The sequence below is a fragment of the Cherax quadricarinatus genome, chromosome 94 (assembly GCF_038502225.1).
Source record: "Cherax quadricarinatus isolate ZL_2023a chromosome 94, ASM3850222v1, whole genome shotgun sequence".
NCBI lineage: Eukaryota > Metazoa > Arthropoda > Malacostraca > Decapoda > Parastacidae > Cherax > Cherax quadricarinatus.
In genome coordinates this window covers 1,337,803-1,363,469 of record NC_091385.1, presented here as the reverse complement: position 1 = coordinate 1,363,469, position 25,667 = coordinate 1,337,803, and positions in this window count along the sequence as shown.

The following is a 25,667-nucleotide window of genomic DNA, read 5'->3' as shown; positions in this document are numbered from 1 at the left end:
TCACATCAAATAATCCATGCTTATTCAAGAAGTATATTATTTTTATTATTATAATCAAAAAGAAGCGCTAAGCCACAAGGGCTATACAGCGCTGCAGGGCAGGAAGGAAGCGAGGGCATCAGGTGGCAAAAGGGAGAGAGATGATTAGTAGGTTACAGAAATCAGCGGGGTAGTGGATAGTACAGGGGTAGAGAGTAGCAAGAGTGTGAGGTAGAAAGGGCTGAGGGGAGTGCAAAAGGTATCATCATCAGAGTTTGTGGAGTAAATCAACTGTTGTCAAAAAGTCAATGAGAGAGTCAGAATTAAAGGTGGGTCCATCAGCAAGAAGGGAAGGTAAAGAGAGAGCAGCAGAGTGGAGACGACGTTGGAGGTAAATTCTGCGTGCTCGTTGATAGAGAGGGCAGTCTAACAGAATGTGGCTGACTGATACTGGAACCTGACAATTCTCACAGAGAGGAACTGGGTGCCTCTCCATGAGATACCCATAAGTAAGACAAGTGTGGCCGATGCAAAGATAGGAGAGAATAGTCTCCCAACCTCGACACTGGTGACAAAAAGACGGCCAGTAACCTATACTCGGTTTAATAGAATGAAGTTTGGTACTGAGCAGATCAGACCAAAGTCATTGCCAATGGGTGTGAAGGGGGGTAGCTATTACAGCAAAATAGTCCATAAATGGAACACCTCTATATGAAACTGGAAGGTCATGTACAACTGACCGTGCAGCAGTGTCTGCCTGTTCATTGCCCTGTACGTCAACATGACCAGGGACCCAACAAAAAACAATATCTTTATGCTTGCTAGAGATACAACATAGCCAAAGTTGGATACGGAGAACGAGGGGGTGAGGTGTATCAAATTTTTGTATAGCCTGTAAAGCACTAAGGGAGTCTGAACAACCACATATGATGACACAGGCATAAATGCAATACAGATAAGTGCTGCAAGAATGGCATACAATTCAGCAGTAAAAATACTAGCCGAGGATAGCAAATGCCCTCCCATGACACTGTCCAGAAACACTGTTGCGAATCTGATGCCGTCAGAAGACTTAGAGCCATCTGTGCACACTGTGATGGCATGAGAATGAGAGAGGAAGTGGTCAAGAAAAAGAAAGCGGGAAGCAACCGTAGGCAGTTGGGCTTTCATGCAAGGGAGTGAGAAAGAACAGACTCAAACAGCTGGAACTTTCCAGGGGGGCAGAGAAAAGTGAGATGCTACATGAACATAGAAAGGTGGTAACTGAAGGGAAGACAAGAGTGAATGTAGGTGAAGAGAAAAGAAATGGAGCAAACAGGGGTGACGAACAAATAAAGAATGTCTACTAACATTGGTGACTATTCTATATATGGAAGGCGATCAGACAAGGATGGAATATTCGCTTCTGCATAGAGGCTCTCAACAGGGGAAGAGCAGAAAGCACCAAGGCATAAATGTAATCCCTGGTGATGGATGGGATTAAGGCTAGAGAGAATAGTAGGAGAGGCCGCTGAATAGATCTGGTCACCATAATCAAGTTTCGATAAAATGAGGGCTGAATGTAGGCAAAGGAGAGCTTGACGATCAGCTCCCCATGAAAGATGAGCAAGAGTTTTAAGAAGGTTCAGCCGGCTGTGACAAGTTGCCTCCAGAGGGGTAATATAAGGTTTCCAGGATAACCTACAGTCAAAGAGAAGGCCTAGAAACCTGACCATATCGCATTCAGGGATACGTGTGCCATAGAGGTACAAAGGATGATCAGAGATGACAGAGTGTTTAGTGAAAGTAATTTGGCATTTGAGTACTGGAAAATTTAACCCCATGCGCGGTGGCTCAATTGGAAACACGGTTGACCGGATGCTGGAGAGAAACTGTAGTGAGGTGACAGTCAGCGCCTGCACAAGCAATAGCAAAGTCATCAACATAGAGTGATGACCAAATATAGGATGGAAGAAGAGAGGCCAAATCATTTATAGCAAGGAGAAAAAGTGTTGTGCTCAGAATACATCCCTGGGGGACACCTTCAGCTTGGACAAAGTCCAGGAGAGCATATTATTAACCCGAACACGGAAATGTCTGTCAGTTAAGAAGTTCTTAAGGAAGGATGGTAGATTGCCTCAGAGGCCTAAGGAGTGGGCTTGGGCCAAAATATTATACCTCCAAGTTGTGTCATATGCCTTCTCAAGGTCAAAAAATATGGCAATAACTGAGTGGTTGTTTGCAAATGCATTACGAACATACGAATCCAAGTGCAGTAAGGGGTCTATGGTAGAATGGCCCTTGCGAAAGCCATATTGACTGATGGAGAGACTGCCGTGTGTCTCTAAATACCACATTAAACGTTGATTTACCAGACGTTCCATCACCTTGCAAACTGCACTGGTAAGAGCAATGGGACTGTAGTGGGAGGCATCATGTCCCATAGTACCTGGTTTGTGGAAAGGGAGAACAATGGCAGATTTCCACAGCTTGGGAAGAACTCCTTGTGACCAAATAAGATTGAAGAGGAGTAGGAAGACTTCAAGGGCTGACTGATGTAAATGTTGTAACATCCGAATATGAATGTCATCTGGCCCAGTTGCTGATGATCGGCAAGTTGAGTGTCGCCTTCAGCTCCTGAAATGTAAAAGGCACATTATAAGATTCTTCTTTGAGAGAAGAAAAGTCTAAGGGCACTAACTCTCTGGCAGACTTTGAGGAAAGAAATGAGGGCCATAGATGTAGCCACTGAGAAATATGGACCAGATGATTACCAATTTCAATGGCAACATCAAGAGGGTTTGCTATATCAACACTGGCAACCCACAGAACAGGAGCCGGGTCAGGAGAGTATTTACCACTCAGTTTCCATACTTTTTTCCAGACTGCACTCACAGAGGAAGCAAAGGTGATGGTGGAAACATAATCTCACCAGCAAGTGTGTTTAGCGTCATGGATGACATGGCGAGTGACTGCACGCTACTGCTTAAAATCAAGAACTCTCTCAGTGGTTCTATTGTACTGGTACCTGCCCCATGCAGCACGTTTCAAACGTACTGCATGAGCACAAGCAGAAGACCACCAAGGCACGCACTTCTTAGAATGCCTGCCCGAGGTTTGGGGTATAGATTGAGAAGCTGTGGTTAAAACTTAGGACAAGAAGAGGTGTAAAAGCTCATCAATGGAGGACGAAGAAGGGACCTCACTAAAAGCAGTTAGTTGCGAGTAAAGGTCCCAATTTGCTTGATCAAACTGCCAGCATGGGCTATGAGGCGGTGGTGAATATGAAGGAGAAATAAGAATGATTGGAAAGTGATAGCTATCATGTAAGTCCGGGAAAACAGACCAGGTGAAATCTAGTGCGGTGGAGGAAGAGCAGACCGAGAGATCGACGCAAGAGAGTATGAGTACGAGGATCAAAATGGGTGGGAGTACCCATATTTAAAACATGGAGGGGGAGAGAAGCAAGAAAAGCCTCCAACTGACTGCCACGGGAATCACAGTGAGACCCCCAGAGGAAATGATGGGCATTAAAATCGCCAAGTAACAGAAGTGGTGGTGGTGATAAAGACGAGACAAGAAAGGCAACATCTGGGATAGATAATGCCCGAGAAGGAAAGAGATACAAAGAACATATTGTATACCACTTATGCAAATGGATATGGGCTGCAGTGTAATGCAGCAAAGTACGAACAAATAGTTGATGGTACGGAATATCATTGTGTAGAAGAAGGGCATTTTCATTAAAGGTCCCATCAGAAAAAGGATCCAAAGAATACAGTAAATTATAGACTGAAATAGGATAGATAACAGTGGAGTGTAATTTTGGTTGTTGCAAGCAAACACCAACAGGGAAAAACCGGGAAAGCAACATCTGAAGCTCACCTCGATTACCCAAAGCCACGGATATTCCACTGTAAATGATCAGTTATGGAAGGAGAAAAGAGAATATGAATGTGTAAATTCAAGAATTATGTGGATTAAAGTAAAGGTTGGATGCGAGAAGTGGGTCATAATAAGCGTGTATGCACCTGGAGAAGAGAGGAATGCAGAGGAGAGAGAGAGATTTTGGGAGATGTTAAGTGAATGTATAGGAGCCTTTGAACCAAGTGAGAGAGTAATTGTGGTAGGGGACTTGAATGCTAAAGTAGGAGAAACTTTTAGAGAGGGTGTGGTAGGTAAGTTTGGGGTGCCAGGTGTAAATGATAATGGGAGCCCTTTGATTGAACTTTGTATAGAAAGGGGTTTAGTTATAGGTAATACATATTTTAAGAAAAAGAGGATAAATAAGTATACACGATATGATGTAGGGCGAAATGACAGTAGTTTGTTGGATTATGTATTGGTAGATAAAAGACTGTTGAGTAGACTTCAGGATGTACATGTTTATAGAGGGGCCACAGATATATCAGATCACTTTCTAGTTGTAGCTACACTGAGAGTAAAAGGTAGATGGGATACAAGGAGAATAGAAGCATCAGGGAAGAGAGAGGTGAAGGTTTATAAACTAAAAGAGGAGGCAGTTAGGGTAAGATATAAACAGCTATTGGAGGATAGATGGGCTAATGAGAGCATAGGCAATGGGGTCGAAGAGGTATGGGGTAGGTTTAAAAATGTAGTGTTAGAGTGTTCAGCAGAAGTTTGTGGTTACAGGAAAGTGGGTGCAGGAGGGAAGAGGAGCGATTGGTGGAATGATGATGTAAAGAGAGTAGTAAGGGAGAAAAAGTTAGCATATGAGAAGTTTTTACAAAGTAGAAGTGATGCAAGGAGGGAAGAGTATATGGAGAAAAAGAGAGAAGTTAAGAGAGTGGTGAAGCAATGTAAAAAGAGAGCAAATGAGAGAGTGGGTGAGATGTTATCAACAAATTTTGTTGAAAATAAGAAAAAGTTTTGGAGTGAGATTAACAAGTTAAGAAAGCCTAGAGAACAAATGGATTTGTCAGTTAAAAATAGGAGAGGAGAGTTATTAAATGGAGAGTTAGAGGTATTGGGAAGATGGAAGGAAGATTTTGAGGAATTGTTAAATGTTGATGAAGATAGGGAAGCTGTGATTTCGTGTATAGGGCAAGGAGGAATAACATCTTGTAGGAGTGAGGAAGAGCCAGTTGTGAGTGTGGGGGAAGTTCGTGAGGCAGTAGGTAAAATGAAAGGGGGTAAGGCAGCCGGGATTGATGGGATAAAGATAGAAATGTTAAAAGCAGGTGGGGATATAGTTTTGGAGTGGTTGGTGCAATTATTTAATAAATGTATGGAAGAGGGTAAGGTACCTAGGGATTGGCAGAGAGCATGCATAGTTCCTTTGTATAAAGGCAAAGGGGATAAAAGAGAGTGCAAAAATTATAGGGGGATAAGTCTGTTGAGTGTACCTGGTAAAGTGTATGGTAGAGTTATAATTGAAAGAATTAAGAGTAAGACGGAGAATAGGATAGCAGATGAACAAGGAGGCTTTAGGAAAGGTAGGGGGTGTGTGGACCAGGTGTTTACAGTGAAACATATAAGTGAACAGTATTTAGATAAGGCTAAAGAGGTCTTTGTGGCATTTATGGATTTGGAAAAGGCGTATGACAGGGTGGATAGGGGGGCAATGTGGCAGATGTTGCAAGTGTATGGTGTAGGAGGTAGGTTACTGAAAGCAGTGAAGAGTTTTTACGAGGATAGTGAGGCTCAAGTTAGAGTATGTAGGAAAGAGGGAAATTTTTTCCCAGTAAAAGTAGGCCTTAGACAAGGATGTGTGATGTCACCGTGGTTGTTTAATATATTTATAGATGGGGTTGTAAGAGAAGTAAATGCGAGGGTCTTGGCAAGAGGCGTGGAGTTAAAAGATAAAGAATCACACACAAAGTGGGAGTTGTCACAGCTGCTCTTTGCTGATGACACTGTGCTCTTGGGAGATTCTGAAGAGAAGTTGCAGAGATTGGTGGATGAATTTGGTAGGGTGTGCAAAAGAAGAAAATTAAAGGTGAATACAGGAAAGAGTAAGGTTATGAGGATAACAAAAAGATTAGGTGATGAAAGATTGAATATCAGATTGGAGGGAGAGAGTATGGAGGAGGTGAACGTATTCAGATATTTGGGAGTGGATGTGTCAGCGGATGGGTCTATGAAAGATGAGGTGAATCATAGAATTGATGAGGGAAAAAGAGTGAGTGGTGCACTTAGGAGTCTGTGGAGACAAAGAACTTTGTCCTTGGAGGCAAAGAGGGGAATGTATGAGAGTATAGTTTTACCAACGCTCTTATATGGGTGTGAAGCGTGGGTGATGAATGTTGCAGCGAGGAGAAGGCTGGAGGCAGTGGAGATGTCATGTCTGAGGGCAATGTGTGGTGTGAATATAATGCAGAGAATTCGTAGTTTGGAAGTTAGGAGGAGGTGCGGGATTACCAAAACTGTTGTCCAGAGGGCTGAGGAAGGGTTGTTGAGGTGGTTCGGACATGTAGAGAGAATGGAGCGAAACAGAATGACTTCAAGAGTGTATCAGTCTGTAGTGGAAGGAAGGCGGGGTAGGGGTCGGCCTAGGAAGGGTTGGAGGGAGGGGGTAAAGGAGGTTTTGTGTGCGAGGGGCTTGGACTTCCAGCAGGCATGCGTGAGCGTGTTTGATAGGAGTGAATGGAGACAAATGGTTTTTAATACTTGACGTGCTGTTGGAGTGTGAGCAAAGTAACATTTATGAAGGGATTCAGGGAAACCGGCAGGCCGGACTTGAGTCCTGGAGATGGGAAGTACAGTGCCTGCACTCTGAAGGAGGGGTGTTAATGTTGCAGTTTAAAAACTGTAGTGTAAAGCACCCTTCTGGCAAGACAGTGATGGAGTGAATGATGGTGAAAGTTTTTCTTTTTCGGGCCACCCTGCCTTGGTGGGAATCGGCCGGTGTGATAATAAAAAAAAAATAATAAAAAAAAAAAAAAATAGGCCATGATTGTTAACGATAAAGATACCAAAAATCCGCAGGTAAGGGTACCTACGGACTAGAGGGGTTTGAAAAGTCCACATGTGGAGGCAGTGGAAAACATTCAAGTATCAAAGGAATAGAGTGCCGTGAAGAAGGGAGTTGCACAGATGGAGGAGAGGAAAGAGAAGGAACATGGGGCGGATCAGTGTCCATTGATGGTTTAGTCTCTGCAAAATATTCTAAGATAGTTTCAAGTGTTTTGGAATTCAAAGATGTTGCATGGGAGACAATACTGGAGATGGAAGGAGGACGGTGAGTAAAGATTGGGACAGTAATGGACTGTACCAAAGTAGGGGGGGACGAAAGGGTGGAGGGAACTGGAGAAGAAGTGTGGGAGGGGATAGAAGAGGAAGAAACTTGGGAGGGGGCAGGGGAAGAAGGCACAGCACGAGAAGGAGGGTGAACCTCCACACTTGTAACAGAGCCTGCGAGGGGGGAAGAACCATGTACAGAGACTGGAAAGGTAAAATGTGGAGGTGGAAGAAGGGAAGGGGATTTGAGCAATGGGGATTTTTTTGGACTTCTGAGAAGTAGAGGGGTGATTGGGAGGAGGTGTCGTACAAGGTCTTGTCGATACCGGGGCTTGTGAGGGAGAACACGAAGCTGTGAGAACAGACAGAGGTGTTGAAGTAGGGACTTCTGAGCCCAAGAGAGCAAAAAAATTAGAGACAGGAGTGACTATGGAAGGGGTAACCACAGAGGAGGTTGCAGAAGACAAGACCCCAGAAGTGGGGGGACATTTAGAAACATGAGAATAAGAAATATGGGGTAGTCTTCCTTGGAGGCGTAGATGAGAAACTGCCATAGCATAAGGGAGACCTTCTGCCTCTTTGAGGCAATGGATTTCTCACTCATTTAAGTAGACCTGGCAACGGCGAGAGTAAGAAGGGTGAGCCTCATGACAATTAAGGCAAGAAGGAGGTCGACTACAAGATGTATTAGAATGGTCATCAGCACCACAGACTGGGCATTCAGCTATAGATCTGCAATATTTTGCTGGGTGACCAAATCGCCAGTAATTTCTACACTGTTGCGGTGTAGGGATCACCTTTCAAACCTGTAACCAATGACCTGCTACATAAACAAAGGATGGGAGTTCATAGCTGTCAAAAGTTAATCGAGCCACATTGCAAGGGTATTGTCTCTGCCCGTGGGCAGGAAGGACATAAGTGTCTACTTTGAGGATTGGGAGATCTTGGAGTTCCAACTGCCACATCTCTGGAAATTCTGTTGGACTATGGTATGGAGCAGAATGACAGTACCACTACAAGAATTAAGGGAATGATGTTTTTCGACAGTGGCAGGAATAGTATCAATATGTGAAAGAAGGTAAAGATCATGAGCCTGGGTAGCATTCTGGACAGTGATGATGCATGTACCACTCTTGAGAGCATGAAAGGAAATATCTCTACCAACATGGCATAGGAGCACCTTGCCAATACTATGGTCAGAAAGATAGGCAATAGAGGAAGTCGGTTGTAAAGAATTTAGTCCATTGTGCATTCTAAAATTGAGCATGGAAAGGGAGTGAATGGCATGTTGGTCTTTTCTGAGTAGAACGAGGTGGCGGCAAAGTATCAGCATCAGGCAATTGACGTTGGCGTTTAGGAGTTGGACCGGAGTTTGTCCAACATGGGACGGGCTGGCAATTCGAAAATTGCCGCACCATAGAGGGAGAGGCCAGAAGCATAGTCAAAGGAGAGCAGAGGTCAGACAAATCGATGGAGTCAGTTGAAACCATGGCACCTGAAGCAGGTGATGAAACAGAACCAGCAAGAGGTACAGGGGCATCAGGAGTGGTCAAAAAATGAGGCAGGGTCAGAATGGGGTGCAGTATCAACGGGGGAATGGGGAGGAATAGCTCCTAGGAGGAATGAAAGGGCCAGAAATCTCCCTCCATGCCCAGGAGGACCTCAGCACCACAAGTAGTGCAGATGCAGCATGGTACTCATGCCATACCCTACCCTTCATGCCAGTAAACCAGCAATCCAGGACAGCAACCTCACATCTGCTGAGGTCCTCAGTGGACAAAAGAGAGGGTGGCCAAATATCTGCCACAAAGCATACCTCCTTTGGCCATCACCCCCTGAATCTGAAAGGCGGCCTCCAGAGATACACCTGTTGCCCGAAAGGCACCCAAAGCCACCCCCCCGGGAGACAGGAGAGGGATCGGGACATCCCCAGGCGATCCAGATTCCACGGTAAACTACGCCACCGCCAAGAACCTCAATGGAATGGGATGGACCCCAGTACGCTTCCCCCTACCCAGGAACTAGCGTGCCTATGGGAAGAATCCCAAAAGCCAAAAAGAGGAAGGGAATAAGGGAGGGATGGGGAGGAGGAGGAAAGGAAAAAGGGAGGATAGGATAGGGAAGGGGGATTGGGGGGGGTAATTAGGTTCAGTCTGAGGAAGAAGACCAACAGGTCTAATTCCTCAGACCAAGAGCTTCTTCACCACGCCAAGGAGACAGGATAAAACTCAACATTTTTTAAATGAAATTCATTGCAAATCAGTATCCTCATGATAAATCCTGACACAGAAAAAAATCCACAGAATTGTATCTCCATTAAACAAACTGTTTTATGCAATGTGTATGGTATGGTGTATTCAGTTTAGTGTACTGTAAACAGTTTAGTGTACACAGTAAATTAGAAAATGTTATCTGCACTGAGTGCTTTATTGCATTCTGGATATCATGTTTCTATACCAGATTTATAGTGCATAGGATGTAAGTTGAAGTGTAGGTGTGTGCGTGCATGCACGTGCGTAGTAGTAGTAGTTACTAGTTGGCAAAGGCACTTGTCAATAAACACTTGGCCTGTCTGAGGTGTACTCATCTATTTGTGGTTGCAGGGGCCATAGCATGTGTGTGTGTGTGTGTGTGTGTGTACTCACCTAATTGTGGTTGCAGGGGTCGAGACTCAGCTCAGTGGACCCCGGCATATGATGGCATCGGCATACGTTAAATCCGGCATACGATACATTTTAACAAAAATTTGCCTCGCCACACGTTAAAAAACCCGCCACACGTGATTCGTCCGGGACGCGTCCCACGTGTGTCCTCAGCTGCCCCGTGAGTGCCAGTGTTTACAAGTCAGCCAGTGCAGTCGCATCTAAGCATACATTCGGTACATTCCATATTATCACAGTGTTTTTGGTGCTTGTTTCTGCAAAATAAGTCACCATGGGCCCCAAGAAAGCTTCTAGTGCCAACCCTGTGGAAAAATTCAAATTCAAATTCAAAGTTTATTCTCTATAAGGATTACAATGCTGAGTTTACAGAAATTTGGTTATTGTTTGGTTTACATGTAGTAAAATTGTGATTACAGAGTGTACCACTAGAACGCTTAGCATGGCTAGGTATTTCGGGCATACTTAGTTTTATTCTTAATTGTAAAATATTACAAATTATGAGGTAAGTTGGTATTATGGCTAAGTGACTAAATACTAGTTTGTGAGTTTAGCAATGTGAATGCTTTTGTTTTGGCACAGTACATAGTTTCAGTATTGGAGTATCACAGGATTCATTATTTTAAGATTGAGGTTAATATTTCTGTTTATGGTCAAATGAGTGAGTGAGTGTAAGTGTGAACCACCAGGTGGTATTCGTGTAGTTAGTTGACGGGGTGTATCAGGGAGATAAGATGTTTTCTAATGGTAGTTTTGAAGGTGATGAATGTGTCTGCAGTTCTAGAGTTCTCAGGTAGGGTATTCCAGATTTTTGGGCCTTTGACATACATTGAATTTTTGTAAAGGTTTAGTCGGACACGGGGAATGTCGTAGAGATGTTTGTGTCTGGTGTTATGCCTGTGGGTTCTGTCACAACTATCAAGAAAGCATTTTAGGTCAAGGTTGATATTAGAGTTTAAGGCCCTGTAGATGTAGATTGCACAGTAGTAAGTGTGGATGTACTGAACTGGGAGTAAGTTTAGGTCTATGAAGAGTGGGGGGGGGTGTTGCCAGGGATGGGATTTAGTGATTATTCTTACTGCAGCTTTTTGTTGGGTTATTATTGGCTTTAGGTGTGTTGCTGCAGTTGATCCCCAAGCACAAATAGCATAGGTGAGGTATGGATAAATAAGTGAGTGGTATAGTGTGAGAAGGGCATTTTGCGGCACGTAGTATCGTATCTTGGAGAGGATCCCAACCGTTTTGGATACTTTTTTGGTTATATGCTGGATATGGGTGCTGAAATTCAGGTTGTTGTCAAGGTATAAGCCTAGGAATTTTCCCCCATTATTTCTGGTAATTAGAGTGTTGTCAATCTTAATGTTAATTTGTGCATCTCCTGCTCTGCTACCAAACATAATATAGTAGGTTTTGTCAGTGTTAAGCGTAAGTTTATTGGCTGTCATCCAAGTCGATATTTTAATCAGCTCCTCATTCACAATGGTGTTGAGGGTGGCAAGATTAGGGTGAGAGATGACATAAGTCGTGTCATCAGCAAAGAGAATGGGTTTCAGGTGTTGGGATACGTTTGGAAGGTCATTGATGTATATGAGGAAGAGCAGGGGACCAAGGACACTTCCCTGCGGAACTCCAGTATCAAGTGGCCGTGTTGCTGATGCTGTGTCTTTAATGGTGACGTACTGTTAGTAATGTAAGATTTGAAATAAGCTAGCGCATGGCCTCTTATACCGTAATGATCAAGTTTGTGGAGTAGGATGTCGTGGTCTACTGTGTCAAAAGCTTTTCTTAGGTCAATAAAAATTCCTAGTGGATATTCCTTATTTTCCAATGCTGTGTAAAGCAGATCTAGCATTTTTATGATTGCATCATTAGTGCTTTTATTTTTCCTGAATCCAAATTGGCAGGGGTTGAGTATGTTTTGAGCCGTTATAAATGAATACAGTCTCCTGTGCACGAGTTTCTCAAAGATTTTGGATAGCAATGGTAAGTTAGATATTGGCCTATAGTTGTTTAAGTCTGTAGGGTCACCACCTTTATGTATTGGTGTAACCCTTGCCATCTTGAGTAGTTTCGGGAAGGTGCTAGTCTCTAGTGACTTGTTAAAAAGTAATGAAATTGCGTGCGAAAGGACATGGGCCGCTCGCTTGTACAGTAATGGTGGGACATGAGACAGATTCCCTGAGTTATTTTTAAGTGACTTTATAATCTCAATGACTTCCGTGGGCTCAGTTGGTGCAAGATAGAAGGAATTAGGGAAATTCCCATCTAGGTAGTCCCCGGCATGGGCATTGGTATGTGGGATTTTACTGGCGAGATTAGATCCTATGTTTGAGAGGAAGTCGTTTATCTTGTTAGCTGTGTCAGTGGGATGTAGTGGTGTTTCATTAGGTTTAGTTAGGACAATATTCTTGGTTTTTCTCAGTTTGTGGGTCCCTAGAATCTGAGAGAGTGTTTTCCAGGTCTTTTTTATATCTCCTCTAGTGTCTGTGAATCTACTGGAGTAGTATAGTTGTTTGGCTTTCTTTATTACTTTGGGGAGAGCTGATGAATAGTGTTTAAGAGTATCTTTGTGTATTAAGCCCTGTCTATATTGCTTTTCATATTGATGTTTCTTGTCAATGGATTTCATAATGGTGCTGGTTAGCCATGGGCAACCAAGCCGTTTATTTGTGATCTGTTTTGTTTTTATAGGACAATGTTTGTTGTATAGTCTAAGTAATTTGTTAAGAAAAATGTCTGTCCAGTCATCAATACCATTGGCCTTGGAGAATTCTGTAGGCCAATCAACAGTCTCTAGGTCAGCTGTGAACTTCCTTACTGAGGCCTCGTCATGGAGTCTAAATGAGACTTTGTTGTATTCAAGTGGTGGTTTACTAATGTTTGTCAGGAGGAAGGTAGGGTAGTGGTCTGTAGTGCTATCTGTGATTATCCCTGATTTAAGGGGGGCTAGTATATTGGTCCATACGTGGTCTATTATGGTTGCACTTGTCTCAGTGAGCCTGGTTGGTTTAGTTATTGTTGGTATGAGAAGTGTGTTGTTCATATTGTTGATGAAATCAGTTACAGGCTGATCATCTAGTAAGCCAAGGTTGATGTTGAAGTCTCCAGCTAAGAGAAGGTGGTGCTTATTCATTTGTCTGTTTGTTATTAGTGACTTTAATTTCTCACTGAAATTTGGGATGTTTGTGTGAGGTATCCGGTAAATGGCACCGATTGTTATAGGCGTCTTAAGGTTTTTTACAGTAAAATTAGCAAAAATGTATTCCCCATATTCATCACTAAAGCAAGTGGTGCTAAGACAAGATAATTGGTTAGAGTAATAGATTGCAATACCACCCCCAACTTGGTTTGGTCTGCAGTTGTGAATTGCTGTGTATCCTGGTAGAGGGTAGATATCTATTGTGTCCTGCTTAAGCCAGGTCTCAGTAAGAATAATGCAGGAGAAGGGTGTCTTTAGTGATTCAAGGAGTGCTAGGAGGTCATCATAGTGTTTGCTTAAGGACCTGATGTTGTAGTTAAGTACTGATAGACTTTTAGCATTGTTTAGGATAGTGGTGGCTTGTGATGCTGTGTAATAAAGGCAGTTACTTTCCAATAGGTTTTGATTGGGTGTCAGATTATGGAGGTTTAGATCAGGGTCAACGTGATCAATCATCTTCTAGGTTTAAATTATGGTTATTTATATCCTGAGTTGTGTGTTGAGTTCTAGTACTGATATCTGTAGTGGTGGGAAGCTTGGATAAGTATATAGCTAGAGTATTTTGGTCATATAGAGTATAGTCACTACTACACATAATGAAGTTGATGTTGTCTATGTGTTGTGCTGGAATGAACTAAAGTACAACTAGGTATAAACTAGTAATATAAAAATACAAATTAAAAATAGAAAAGACTCTCACTTGTAATTGCACTAAGATCTAATAATGACTTTTGTGGAGTCTATGTTTTGAGCTAGAATGAGTTAAAGTACAATAGGTTTAATCTAATAATATAAAAATACAAATTAAAAATAGCACTAGTCTCTCACTAGTAATTGCACTATGGTCTAATATAGTGAATTTGGTATTGACTATGTATTGAGTTAGAATGAGCTATGGTACAACTGAATTTAATCTAATAATATAAAAATACAAATTAAAAATAGCACTAGTCTCTCACTAGTAATTGCACTATGGTCTAATATAGTGAATTTGGTATTGACTATGTATTGAGCTAGAAAGAGCTATAGTACAACTAGGTTTAGTCTAATAATATAAAAATACAAATTGCAAATAGCACCAGTCTCTCACTAGTAATTGCACTATGGTCTAGTATAGTGAATTTGGTATTGACTATGTATTGAGCTAGAATGACCTCGAGTAAAACTGTGATTAATCTAATAATATAATAAAGGAACAAGACTCTCAATTGTAATTGCACTAAGGTCTTATATAAGTTGTTTACAAGAATTAGCGTATAATTAGATTTAAATTGACAGGATAAAATACACAAATTAAGGTAGCAAAATAATAATAAAAAAATGATAAAAATAAAAATGGCAATGATTTGGTTATAATATGCTAGTAAGATGGTAGACAGGATAATATAAAAGTTGTAGTTGAAGACACTAGTTTAAAAAAGTATGGAATAAAAATGGTCAATAAAAGATGTTTACAATAAGTTTGATCAATATAGTTTAAAGTAAAATTGGGCAATAATAGGGATTTAGAATAAAATTGGGCAATTGAGTATTTTTTTAAAGTGAGGTAGAATTATTGAAGACAAGTTATGGTTAGTTTATAATAAAATAAGATGGAACAGTGATGTGGTAAGTTGTAAAAAAGGAGATAGATTCTGTAGATATTAAACACAATTAAGACTATGAGGTAGAATGGTCGTTGAATACAACAATGACAATTAAAAGTAGTTGGAGTATTAGAATTTTAGGGGGGCACAAATTTATGACAATATAACACTAACGGTGGACTATGGGTATTATCTGCACTTTACTCTGATTCTGTTAGTCCAGCCTCACTTAGGAATGTTTTAAGGTCATGTTCTGTGGAGATGAAGTATCTCTTCCCAGTGGGCTGTTTCCTAACTGCTATTTTTCCATCCCTCACAAAGCACTGGTGGATTTTTTGGGCATAGCGCAATTTTCTTAGCCGATAAAGAAGGTTTTGTCTCGTTTTGGTAAGGCACTCATTGACATATGTTATGGGGCTATAGGACCCAACATGTATTTATAAGTAACAGTTACTCTGGAATACCTAATTATATTGAATTGATGGGGACTTTGCTCTAAATGTCAGAAGGACTGATCAACCTTATGACTGAGAGGCAGCTGGGTCAAGCCTGTTTTTCTCAATATAATAGGTTATACTATAGACACATAAACACACAATTTAAATAAGTAGTTTATAAAGTTGTATTTCTTTTTGTAAAAGTAAAATTAAGGTGTGGTAGAATTGTGGTAACTGGAGAATTGTGCTTGGCAACAGTCTTTTGTTTTGGTGGGAGGAGCTTAGCCAGGCTCTCTCTCTCTCTCTCCCTCTCACTGACTCTCTCTCTCTGTGGCTGACCTTCAACCTGGCAGGATCTCTGGGTCCTTCTTCTATCTTTTGGGGCATTATGTGTGCTCCAGAGGTGAGTTTTTATAATTTAAGTTGTGGCCACCATACCCAGGGTGACTAAAGTGTGTCAAAACACTGGTTAGCCAGAGTTATGTCAAGAGAGAAGGACAAAAGTTAATAAGGTACACCATGTGGGAGAACAGCTATGCAGTGTGTAGATCGTTGTTTTGAAAATGTGAGGCTGTAATTGTATATTCTGTACATATCTATTGAGAATACAGTTATATTTTTATAGTAGTAGTTTACATAACCTGTGAAGAGGGCTGGTGAAAGGGTATCAGAGACACTCAGGATGATCAGCCATGATGTAAGTATTACCCCTAGACAAATAAGACCATTAAGTAAAAGCTACCCCACACTAGAACATGTAGTGAGAACCTTACTATCAAAGTAATAAGGGACAAACCAACGTAACAACATAAACATCAGTTTTCATAGAAATAGATGTTTTTAGTAGGTTGTTTCTTTGTAGGCTAGTTTGGAATTTTAACAGCACTGTTTTTTTTACCTGCTTGGTAGCCCATCAGTTTGCAATCCTTTAGGTCGTCACTACGTATGTTAAGGCGAAGGTGGTCCTTGATAAGCTGGAGGGTGGTCTCCATGCAGGTCTCTTGGGTGACTGTGGCTGGGAGATGTTTGCTGTTAACTACAACAGCGTCAGATAGCTGCTGTTGGTCATTATGGTCTTGGAAGTTGGTTATGACATTGGCAAGTTGTTGGTCCACTCTTGATCTTTCCTCTGTAATGTTGGTAGTAAGTAGGGTGACTTGGTCTTTTAGAGTGTTGATGGTGTCTAGGGACCGGGTGTGGGTGTTGCTTTGTTGTTCTAGAGTGTCTAGTTTATGTTCTAGAGCAGTGATCTTGTTGAGGTAATCTGCATTGCTAGCCTTTAGTTCCTGCATTTCCTGAGTTAGTTTGGTGATCGTTTGGTTCTGAATCATAAGGAGTTTAGCTATTTCTGGGTCGGTGATCTTCTTGACATCAAATACTGGGAAGGAGTTATCTTGGACTGTAGCGGTGGCCATGTTTGTTGTTGTCTGTCGTGTGTTGTGGTGGTGCCGGTGGGTGATGAGGGTTGTGTCCTGGCTGGCAGTACCACAAGTTTTCCTCGTGTTATTACTGCTCTCACCTTTGATGTTAGGAGTCCTTAGCTGGTTACTGGATCTTCTTTTATTGTTCTGACCCTTGTCCATTGGCTGTGGCTTCGGGTGAATAGTAGGCGATGGGTGATGGGTGAATGTTGTGGAGTATCACTTCAGTGGCAGCGGGGTAGGAGTTGCTAGTACGAGTCCTATTAGTTGGTAAATTTGTGAACTTTTGGGTGATTTCTGCAGTTGCTTTATATCATTCTGGGTATCCACACATGTTAGTGTTATGCGGGTCTTGATTAGGTCATCACTGGGCTGCTGGGAACCTCAGGTAGAAGTAAAAATAGAGGACAAGGTTCCTGTTGCCGCTGCCGCTGAGAAGCCGATGTTGAAGGCGTGCTAATTACTATGGAAATGAAGAAAGAGATACTTGCAAAGTACGAAAGTGGAGTGCGTGTGTCGGAGCCAGCCAGGTTGTATACCAAACCCCAATCAACCATCGCTACTATAGTGGCCAACAAAACAGCAATCAAGGAAGTTATTCTTGCAAAAGGTGCATGTCTGTTTTCAAAACAGAGATCACAAGTGTTAGAAGATGTTGAGAGACTGTTATTGGTGTGGATAAATGAAAAACAGATAGCAGGAGATAGCATCTCTCAAGCGATCATAAGTGAAAAGGCTAGGAAGCTGCATGAGGATTTAATTGAAAAAATGCCTGCAACTAGTGGTAATGTGAGTGAATTTAAGGCCAGCAAAGGTTGGTTTGAAAGATTTAAGAATCGTAGTGGCATACATAGTGTGACAAGGCATGGTGAGGCTGCCAGTTTGGACCAAAAAGCAGCTGAAAAATATGTGAAGGAATTCAAGGATTATATAGACAGTGAAGAAATGAAACCTGAACAAGTGTTTTGTCAGCATAGTTGCTGATCCCTGTATTCCCAGTATTATATAGCATAGCATATTAGTATCATCCATGTGCTTTAGATACGAGATCCCTTGTAGGCCTGTGGCTTTGTGTGACGTCACGGGATGCAGATGTATGCAAGGCAGCTGGGCTCCATCCCTCATCTCAGTCTGACAATATAGTTACCATCCTACAAGTGTGTGTATCTTCAACCTACGATATCTCCATTCAAGAACCCCTTACGATAAATAGTGGCAGCGGTGGGATGAGGGATGGAGCCCAGCTGCCTTGCCTGTCCGCTGAATGGTCTGTCACCGAGTGAGGCCGGGGCAGAGGTATGAGCCTACACATCTGCATCCTGTGACGTCACACAAAGCCACAGGCCTACAAGGGATCTCGTATCTAAAGCACATGGATGATACTAATATGCTATGCTATATAATACTGGGAATACAGGGATCAGCAACTATGCTGACAGTTTAATTGTGATGAAACAGGCTTGTTTTGGAAGAAAATACCAAGCAGGACCTACATTACTCAGGGGGAAAGGCACTCCCAGGACATAAGCCTATGAAAGACAGGCTTACTCTTCTGATGTGTGCTAATGCTAGTGGTGATTGCAAAGTGAAGCCTTTATTGGTGTATCACTCTGAAACTCCCAGAGCATTCAGGCAAAACAATGTCCTCAAGGCTAATTTGTGTGTGATGTGGAGGGCAAACAGTAAGGCATGGGTCACTAGGGACCTTTTGTATGACTGGTTACACCATGCATTTGCCCCCACTGTGAAAAATTACCTAATGGAAAAGAAATTGGACCTTAAGTGCCTCCTGGTATTAGACAATGCTCCTGGTCATCCTTCAGACTTGGCAGAGCGACTTTCCGGGGACATGAGCTTCATTAAGGTCAAGTTTTTGCCTCCTAATACCATTCCTCTCCTGCAGCCCATGGACCAGCAGGTCATTTCAAACTTCAAAAAACTCTACACAAAAGCTGTTTCAAAAGTGCTTTGAGGTGACCTCAGTCACTCGACTGACTCTACAAGAGTTTTGGAAAGATCACTTTCATATCCTCAACTGTGTAAACCTTATAGGTAAGGCTTGGGAGGGAGTGACTAAGAGGACCTTGAACTCTGCTTGGAAGAAGCCATGGCCACAATGTGTAGAAGAAAGGGATTTTGAAGTGTTTGGAGCTAACCTATGCCAGTTGTGGAGTCTATTGTGGCATTGGGAAAGTCCTTGGGGTTGGAGGTTAGTGGGGAGGATGTGGAAGAGTTGGTGGAGGAGGACAATGAAGAACTAACCACTGAAGAGCTGCAAGATCATCTTCAACAGCAAGAGACCAGACCTGAAGAAACTGTTTTAGAGGAGGGGAGAGAGAAATCGAGGAAGCTGCCTACTTCAAAGATTAAGGAAATGTGTGAAAAGTGGGTTGAACTGCAAACCTTTGCGGATGAAAATCACCCTGACACAGCTACTGCAAGCCGTGTTGGCAACCTGTACAATGACAATGTTATGGCCCATTTTAGGAAAGTTTTAAAGGAATGGGAGATACAGAGCTCTATGGACAGATTTGTTGTGCAACAGAGGTCCAGTGACTCTCAAGCTGGTCCTAGTGGCATTAAAAGAAGAAGGGAAGTAACCCTGGAAAAGGACTTGCCACCTTAAGTCCTAATGGAACGGGATTCCCCTTCCAAACAATAACAACTTCCACACACACACCCCTCCTCCCATCCCATCAATCATCACCAGATCTTCGTTAAAGATAAGTGTTATGTATTCTATTCTTAGTAGCTTAGTATGTGTGGATGTCTTCTTCAGTTTGTGTGTATTAAAATTAATATTTCATGTGGTAAAACAATTTTTTTTTAAATACTTTCGGCGTCTTGCATGGATTAATTTGATTTCCATTATTTCTTATGGGGAAAATTAATTCGCCTTACGATAATTTCGGCATACGATGAGCTCTCAGGAACGGATTAATATCCTATGCCAGGGGTCCACTGTATATATATACACACACAAAGTCGTAATGACACAATTGTCAACAAACCACGGTACGGGCAGAGCTTGAACTCACGGCTACTGAGAAGTGAGTTCAATCCCCCTGCCTTCCCTCCCTTCCCCCTCTCTAAATTAAGTAAATCAACTTTAAATATATTTTTTCACTTTTTAAATATCTATAACGACATTTATTAAAAATAAAGTCATGTTGTACTTCTTCTGATAAGAATGACTGTACGAACACTCGATTACAGAGAATAATTCGCAGTAAATGTACTCAGTCCAGCTGATTGAATCTTCCAAGGTTTATATGCAACAAAATCTTAAGAAATGTACTCAATCCAGCTGATTGCATCTTCCAAGGTTTATATGCAACAAAATCTTAAGAAATGTACTCAATCCAGCTGATTGCATCTTCCAAGGTTTATATGCAACAAAATCTTAAGAAATGTACTCAATCCAGCTGATTGCATCTTCCAAGGTTTATATGCAATAAAATCTTTAGAAATCAAAGTTCAATCTATGTCAAGTTCCTGCGGAACTCTTTCTTTTCCATTATTTTTTACTGACTCAACAATACCAAATTTATTACGTTTCTTTTACTAAGAATGTGATTATTAACCTCTATTTTGAAGCCTCCCTTAATGCCACTATTTTGAGAAAGAATTTCAAGGGGTACAAATCGTGAATTGTATAATGATTTGAGGAATTGTAGTCATTAAGTTCTCTTTATTCCCGTGGAAGGTATTTTGTACTCTTGTAAGTCCTATCAAAAATATTGAAAGGATCTGAATACAATTGATATTTTTTGTCAATTCCTTTTTAGAAACGTTTCGGCCATAAGGGAATTTATTTACGGGCCATCTTGATCTTTGACTCGAAACCGAGTGTTTCTAGGAGGCAGAGGGACTGATTACCTCAAAACTACTACACTTCTGTCTGATACGTCAGTTTCAACTGAAGAAATCTGTTGTGTAGGTGAAACGTTTCGTTAATGAAGATAGCCAAGGTTTACTCCCCTGTCTTAATTCATCAACCTGCCAGTATTGTACACCGTTAACAAAAGGATTATTTTAAGAGACAGTGGGACACTCCCCTCAAGTCTCCAGCATCGTCTGTCAGTCTTGAGTGTGGAGACTGTACAAGTATTTTAATTTGTAATTCAGTATAATTCTATTTAACCTCATCAAGCTCTGGTTAATCTAGGTGGAAGTGCAACCATGACTTAAAACATACACACACACACACACACACACACACACACACACAGATGAATCACAGGGATGTTAGGAAGTATTTCTTCAGTCACAGAGTAGCCAGGAAGTGGAATAGTCTGGGAAGAGATGTAGTGGAGGCAGGATCCATACATAGCCTTAAGCAGAGGTATGATAAAGCTCATGGTTCAGGGAGAGCGACCCAGTAGTAGTCAGTGAAGAGGCGGGGGCCAGGAGCTATGAATCGACCCCTGCAACTACAACTAGGTGAGTACACACACACACACACACACAGAGGCAGGTAACGGGTTGCAGCCACACCTGTGATGCTCCTCTCTGACCTGTTTTCTCCCTTTCCTATTCACATTTTCCATTTTCAAACAATTTACACTTTAAATTTGCATATATATATATATATAGTATATATATATATATATATATATATATATATATATATATATATATATATATATATATATATATGTACAATAAGATCACATAAACAGGTGATTTCAGAATATACAAAACAATACTCTGAAAGAATGAGAATTCCAAGCGCTTTCGTGACTATCACATCATCAAGGAACTATGTTCCTTGATAATGATAGTCATGAAAGCGCTTAGAATTTCTCTATTCTTTCAGAGTGGTTGTTGTATCATTCTGAAATCACCTGTTTACTGTGATCTTATTGCTATATATATATATATATATATATATATATATATATATATATATATATATATATATATATATATATTACATACATACATATATATATATATACATACATACATGTATGTTGTGCTAAATAGGTAAAATTGGTCAATTAGCAAGAATTCATTTAAAATTAAGTCCTTTCTAAGATTTTCTCTTATACATTTAAAGAAATATTTTCTAATTTATGTTAATGTAAAGATTAATAATTTTGTACCAAAAGAACCTTAGAAAACTTACGTAACCTTATTATAACAAGCACAATTTAATTTAACCTAATCCAACTAAATATATTTTACATAAGTTTACAATAATTTAATAAAAAAATGAAATATATATTTTTTTCATTAGGCTCATTATTATTTTTTCAAAATTATTGCATATACAAATTTTCGTTTGCCTTATTCGGCAAGAAGAGTGTTGCTACTTAAGCCAAAATCGCAAGCTTTACCTACTCGGCACGACTAGCTGAGGACTCAAACCCACGTCATTTTGGGCACCTTGTGGTGAGTGAAAATCACATAACTCTCCAACCCACAGGACCACCAAATCCTACATGAATCATGCACCCAGCAGAACTAGGTGTTTTACCATGATCCAAGGATATACGGTGGTGTAGATGCCTCCACAAGCAGTATATATATTATTGTAGCCATGGTTGCATGATTCTTGTAGGATTGGGTGGTTCTGTGGGTTAGTGTGTCATGTGATTTTTGCTCGCCATGAGGCAGGTCAAAACAACATGGGTTCAAGTCCTCGGCTAGTCAAGTGCTGTTGATTAAATACCACTCGTCCGTGGTTACCTAATACATTATATATATTCCTTCAACAAACTAGCCATATCCCACTGAAGCAGGGTGGCCCAAAAAGAAAAAAAAATTTCCTTTTTTTTAACTTTGGAGTAAGTATATATATATATATATATATATATATATATATATATATATATATATATATATATATATATATATATATATATATATATATATATATATATATATATATATATATATATATATATATATATATATATATATATATATATATATATATATATATATATATATATATATATATATATATATATATATATATATATATATATTATATATATATATATATATATATATATATATATATATATATATTATATATATATATATATATATATATATATATATATATATATATATATATATATATATATATATATATATATATATATATATATATATATATATATATATATATATATATATATATATATATATATATATATATATATATATATATATATATATATATATATATATATATATATATATATATATATATATATATATATATATATATATATATATATATATATATATATATATATATATATATATATATATATATATATATATATATATATATATTATATATATATATATATATATATATATATATATATATATATATATATATATATATATATATATATATATATATATATATATATATATATATATATATATATATATATATATATATATATATATATATATATATATATATATATATATATATATATATATATATATATATATATATATATATATATATATATATATATATCTCCATGGGGAAGTGGAACAGAATTCTTCCTCCGCAAGCCATGCGTGTCGTAAGAGGCGACTGAAATGCCGGGAGCAAGGGGCTAGTAACCCCTTCTCCTGTATATATTACTAAATTTGAAAGGAGAAACTTTCATTTTTCCTTTTGGGTCACCCCACCTCGGTGGGATTCGGCTGGTACGTTGAAAGAAAAGAATATATATATATATATATATATATATATATATATATATATATATATATATATATATATAATATTTATTATCACATCGGCCGTCTCCCACCAAGGCAGGGTGGCCCGAAAAAGAAAAACTTTCACCATCATTCACTCCATCACTGTCTTGCCAGAAGGGTGCTTTACACTACAGTTTTTAAACTGCAACATTAACACCCCTCCTTCAGAGTGCAGGCACTGTACTTCCCATCTCCAGGACTCAAGTCCGGCCTGCCGGTTTCCCTGAACCCCTTCATAAATGTTACTTTGCTCACACTCCAACAGCATGTCAAGTATTAAAAACCATTTGTCTCCATTCACTCCTATCAAACACGCTCACTCACGCTTGCTGGAAGTCCAAGCCCCTCGCACACAAAACCTCCTTTACCCCCTCCCTCCAACCTTTCCTAGGCCGACCCCTACCCCGCCTTCCTCTTGAAGTCACTCTGTTTCGCTCCATTCTCTCTACATGTCCGAACCACATCAACAACCCTTCCTCAGCCCTCTGGACAACAGTTTTGGTAATCCCGCACCTCCTCCTAACTTCCAAACTACGAATTCTCTGCATTACATTCACACCACACATTGCCCTCAGACATGACATCTCCACTGCCTCCAGCCTTCTCCTCGCTGCAACATTCATCACCCATGCTTCACACCCCTATAAGAGCGTTGGTAAAACTATACTCTCATACATTACCCTCTTTGCCTCCAAGGACAAAGTTCTTTGTCTCCACAGACTCCTAAGTGCACCACTCACCCTTTTCCCCTCATCAATTCTATGATTCACCTCATCTTTCATAGACCCATCCGCTGACACGTCCACTCCCAAATATCTGAATACATTCACCTCCTCCATACTCTCTCTCTCCAATCTGATATCCAATCTTTCATCACCTAATCTTTTTGTTATCCTCATAACCTTACTCTTTCCTCTATTCACTTTTAATTTTCTTCTTTTGCACACCCTACCAAATTCATCCACCAATCTCTGCAACTTCTCTTCAGAATCTCCCAAGAGCACAGTGTCATCAGCAAAGAGCAACTGTGACAACTCCCACTTTATGTGTGATTCTTTATCTTTTAACTCCACGCCTCTTGCCAAGACCCTCGCATTTACTTCTCTTACAACCCCATCTATAAATATACTAAATAACCACGGTGACATCACACATCCTTGTCTAAGGCCTACTTTTACTGGGAAATAATTTCCCTCTTTCCTACATACTCTAACTTGAGCCTCACTATCCTCGTAAAAACTCTTCACTGCTTTCAGTAACCTACCTCCTACACCATACACCTGCAACATCTGCCACATTGCCCCCCTATCCACCCTGTCATACGCCTTTTCCAAATCCATAAATGCCACAAAGAACTCTTTAGCCTTATATATATATATATCTTTCTTTCAACACACCGACCGTATCCCACCGAGGCAGGGTGGCCCAAAAGGAAAAACGAAAGTTTCTCCTTTTACATTTAGTAATATATACAGGAGAGGGGGTTACTAGCCCCTTGCTCCCGGCATTTTAGTCGCCTCTTACAACACGCATGGCTTACAGAGGAAGAATTCTCTTCCACTTCCCCATGGAGATAAGAGGAAATAAACAAGAATAAGAACTAGAAAGAAAATAGAAGAAAACCCAGAGGGGTGTGTATATATGTGCTTGTACATGTATGTGTAGTGTGACCTAAGTGTTAGTAGAAGTAGCAAGACGTACCTGAAATCTTGCATGTTCATGAGACAGAAAAAAGGACACCAGCAATCCTACCATCGTGTAAAACAATTACAGGCTTGCGTTTTACACTAATTTGGCAGGACGGTAGTACCTCCCTGGGCGGTTATACATACATATATATATATATATATATGTATATATATATATATATATATATATATATATATATTCTTTCTTTCAACACACCGGCCGTATCCCACCGAGGCGGGGTGGCCCAAAAGGAAAAACGAAAGTTTCTCCTTTTACATTTAGTAATATATACAGGAGAAGAGGTTACTAGCCCCTTGCTCCCGGCATTTTAGTCGCCTCTTACAACACGCATGGCTTACGGAGGAAGAATTCTGTTCCACTTCCCCATGGAGATAAGAGGAAATAAACAAGAATAAGAACTAGAAAGAAAATAGAAGAAAACCCAGAGGGGTGTGTATATATGTGCTTGTACATGTATGTGTAGTGTGACCTAAGTGTAAGTAGAAGTAGCAAGACGTACCTGAAATCTTGCATGTTCATGAGACAGAAAAAAGGACACCAGCAATCCTACCATCATGTAAAACAATTACAGGCTTTCGTTTTACACTCACTTGGCAGGACGGTAGTACCTCCCTGGGCGGTTATATATATATATATATATATATATATATATATATATATATATATATATATATATATATATATATATATATATAATATCTCATGCCAAATATGTAAAACTGGTCAATTAGCAAGAACTCATTTAAAATTAA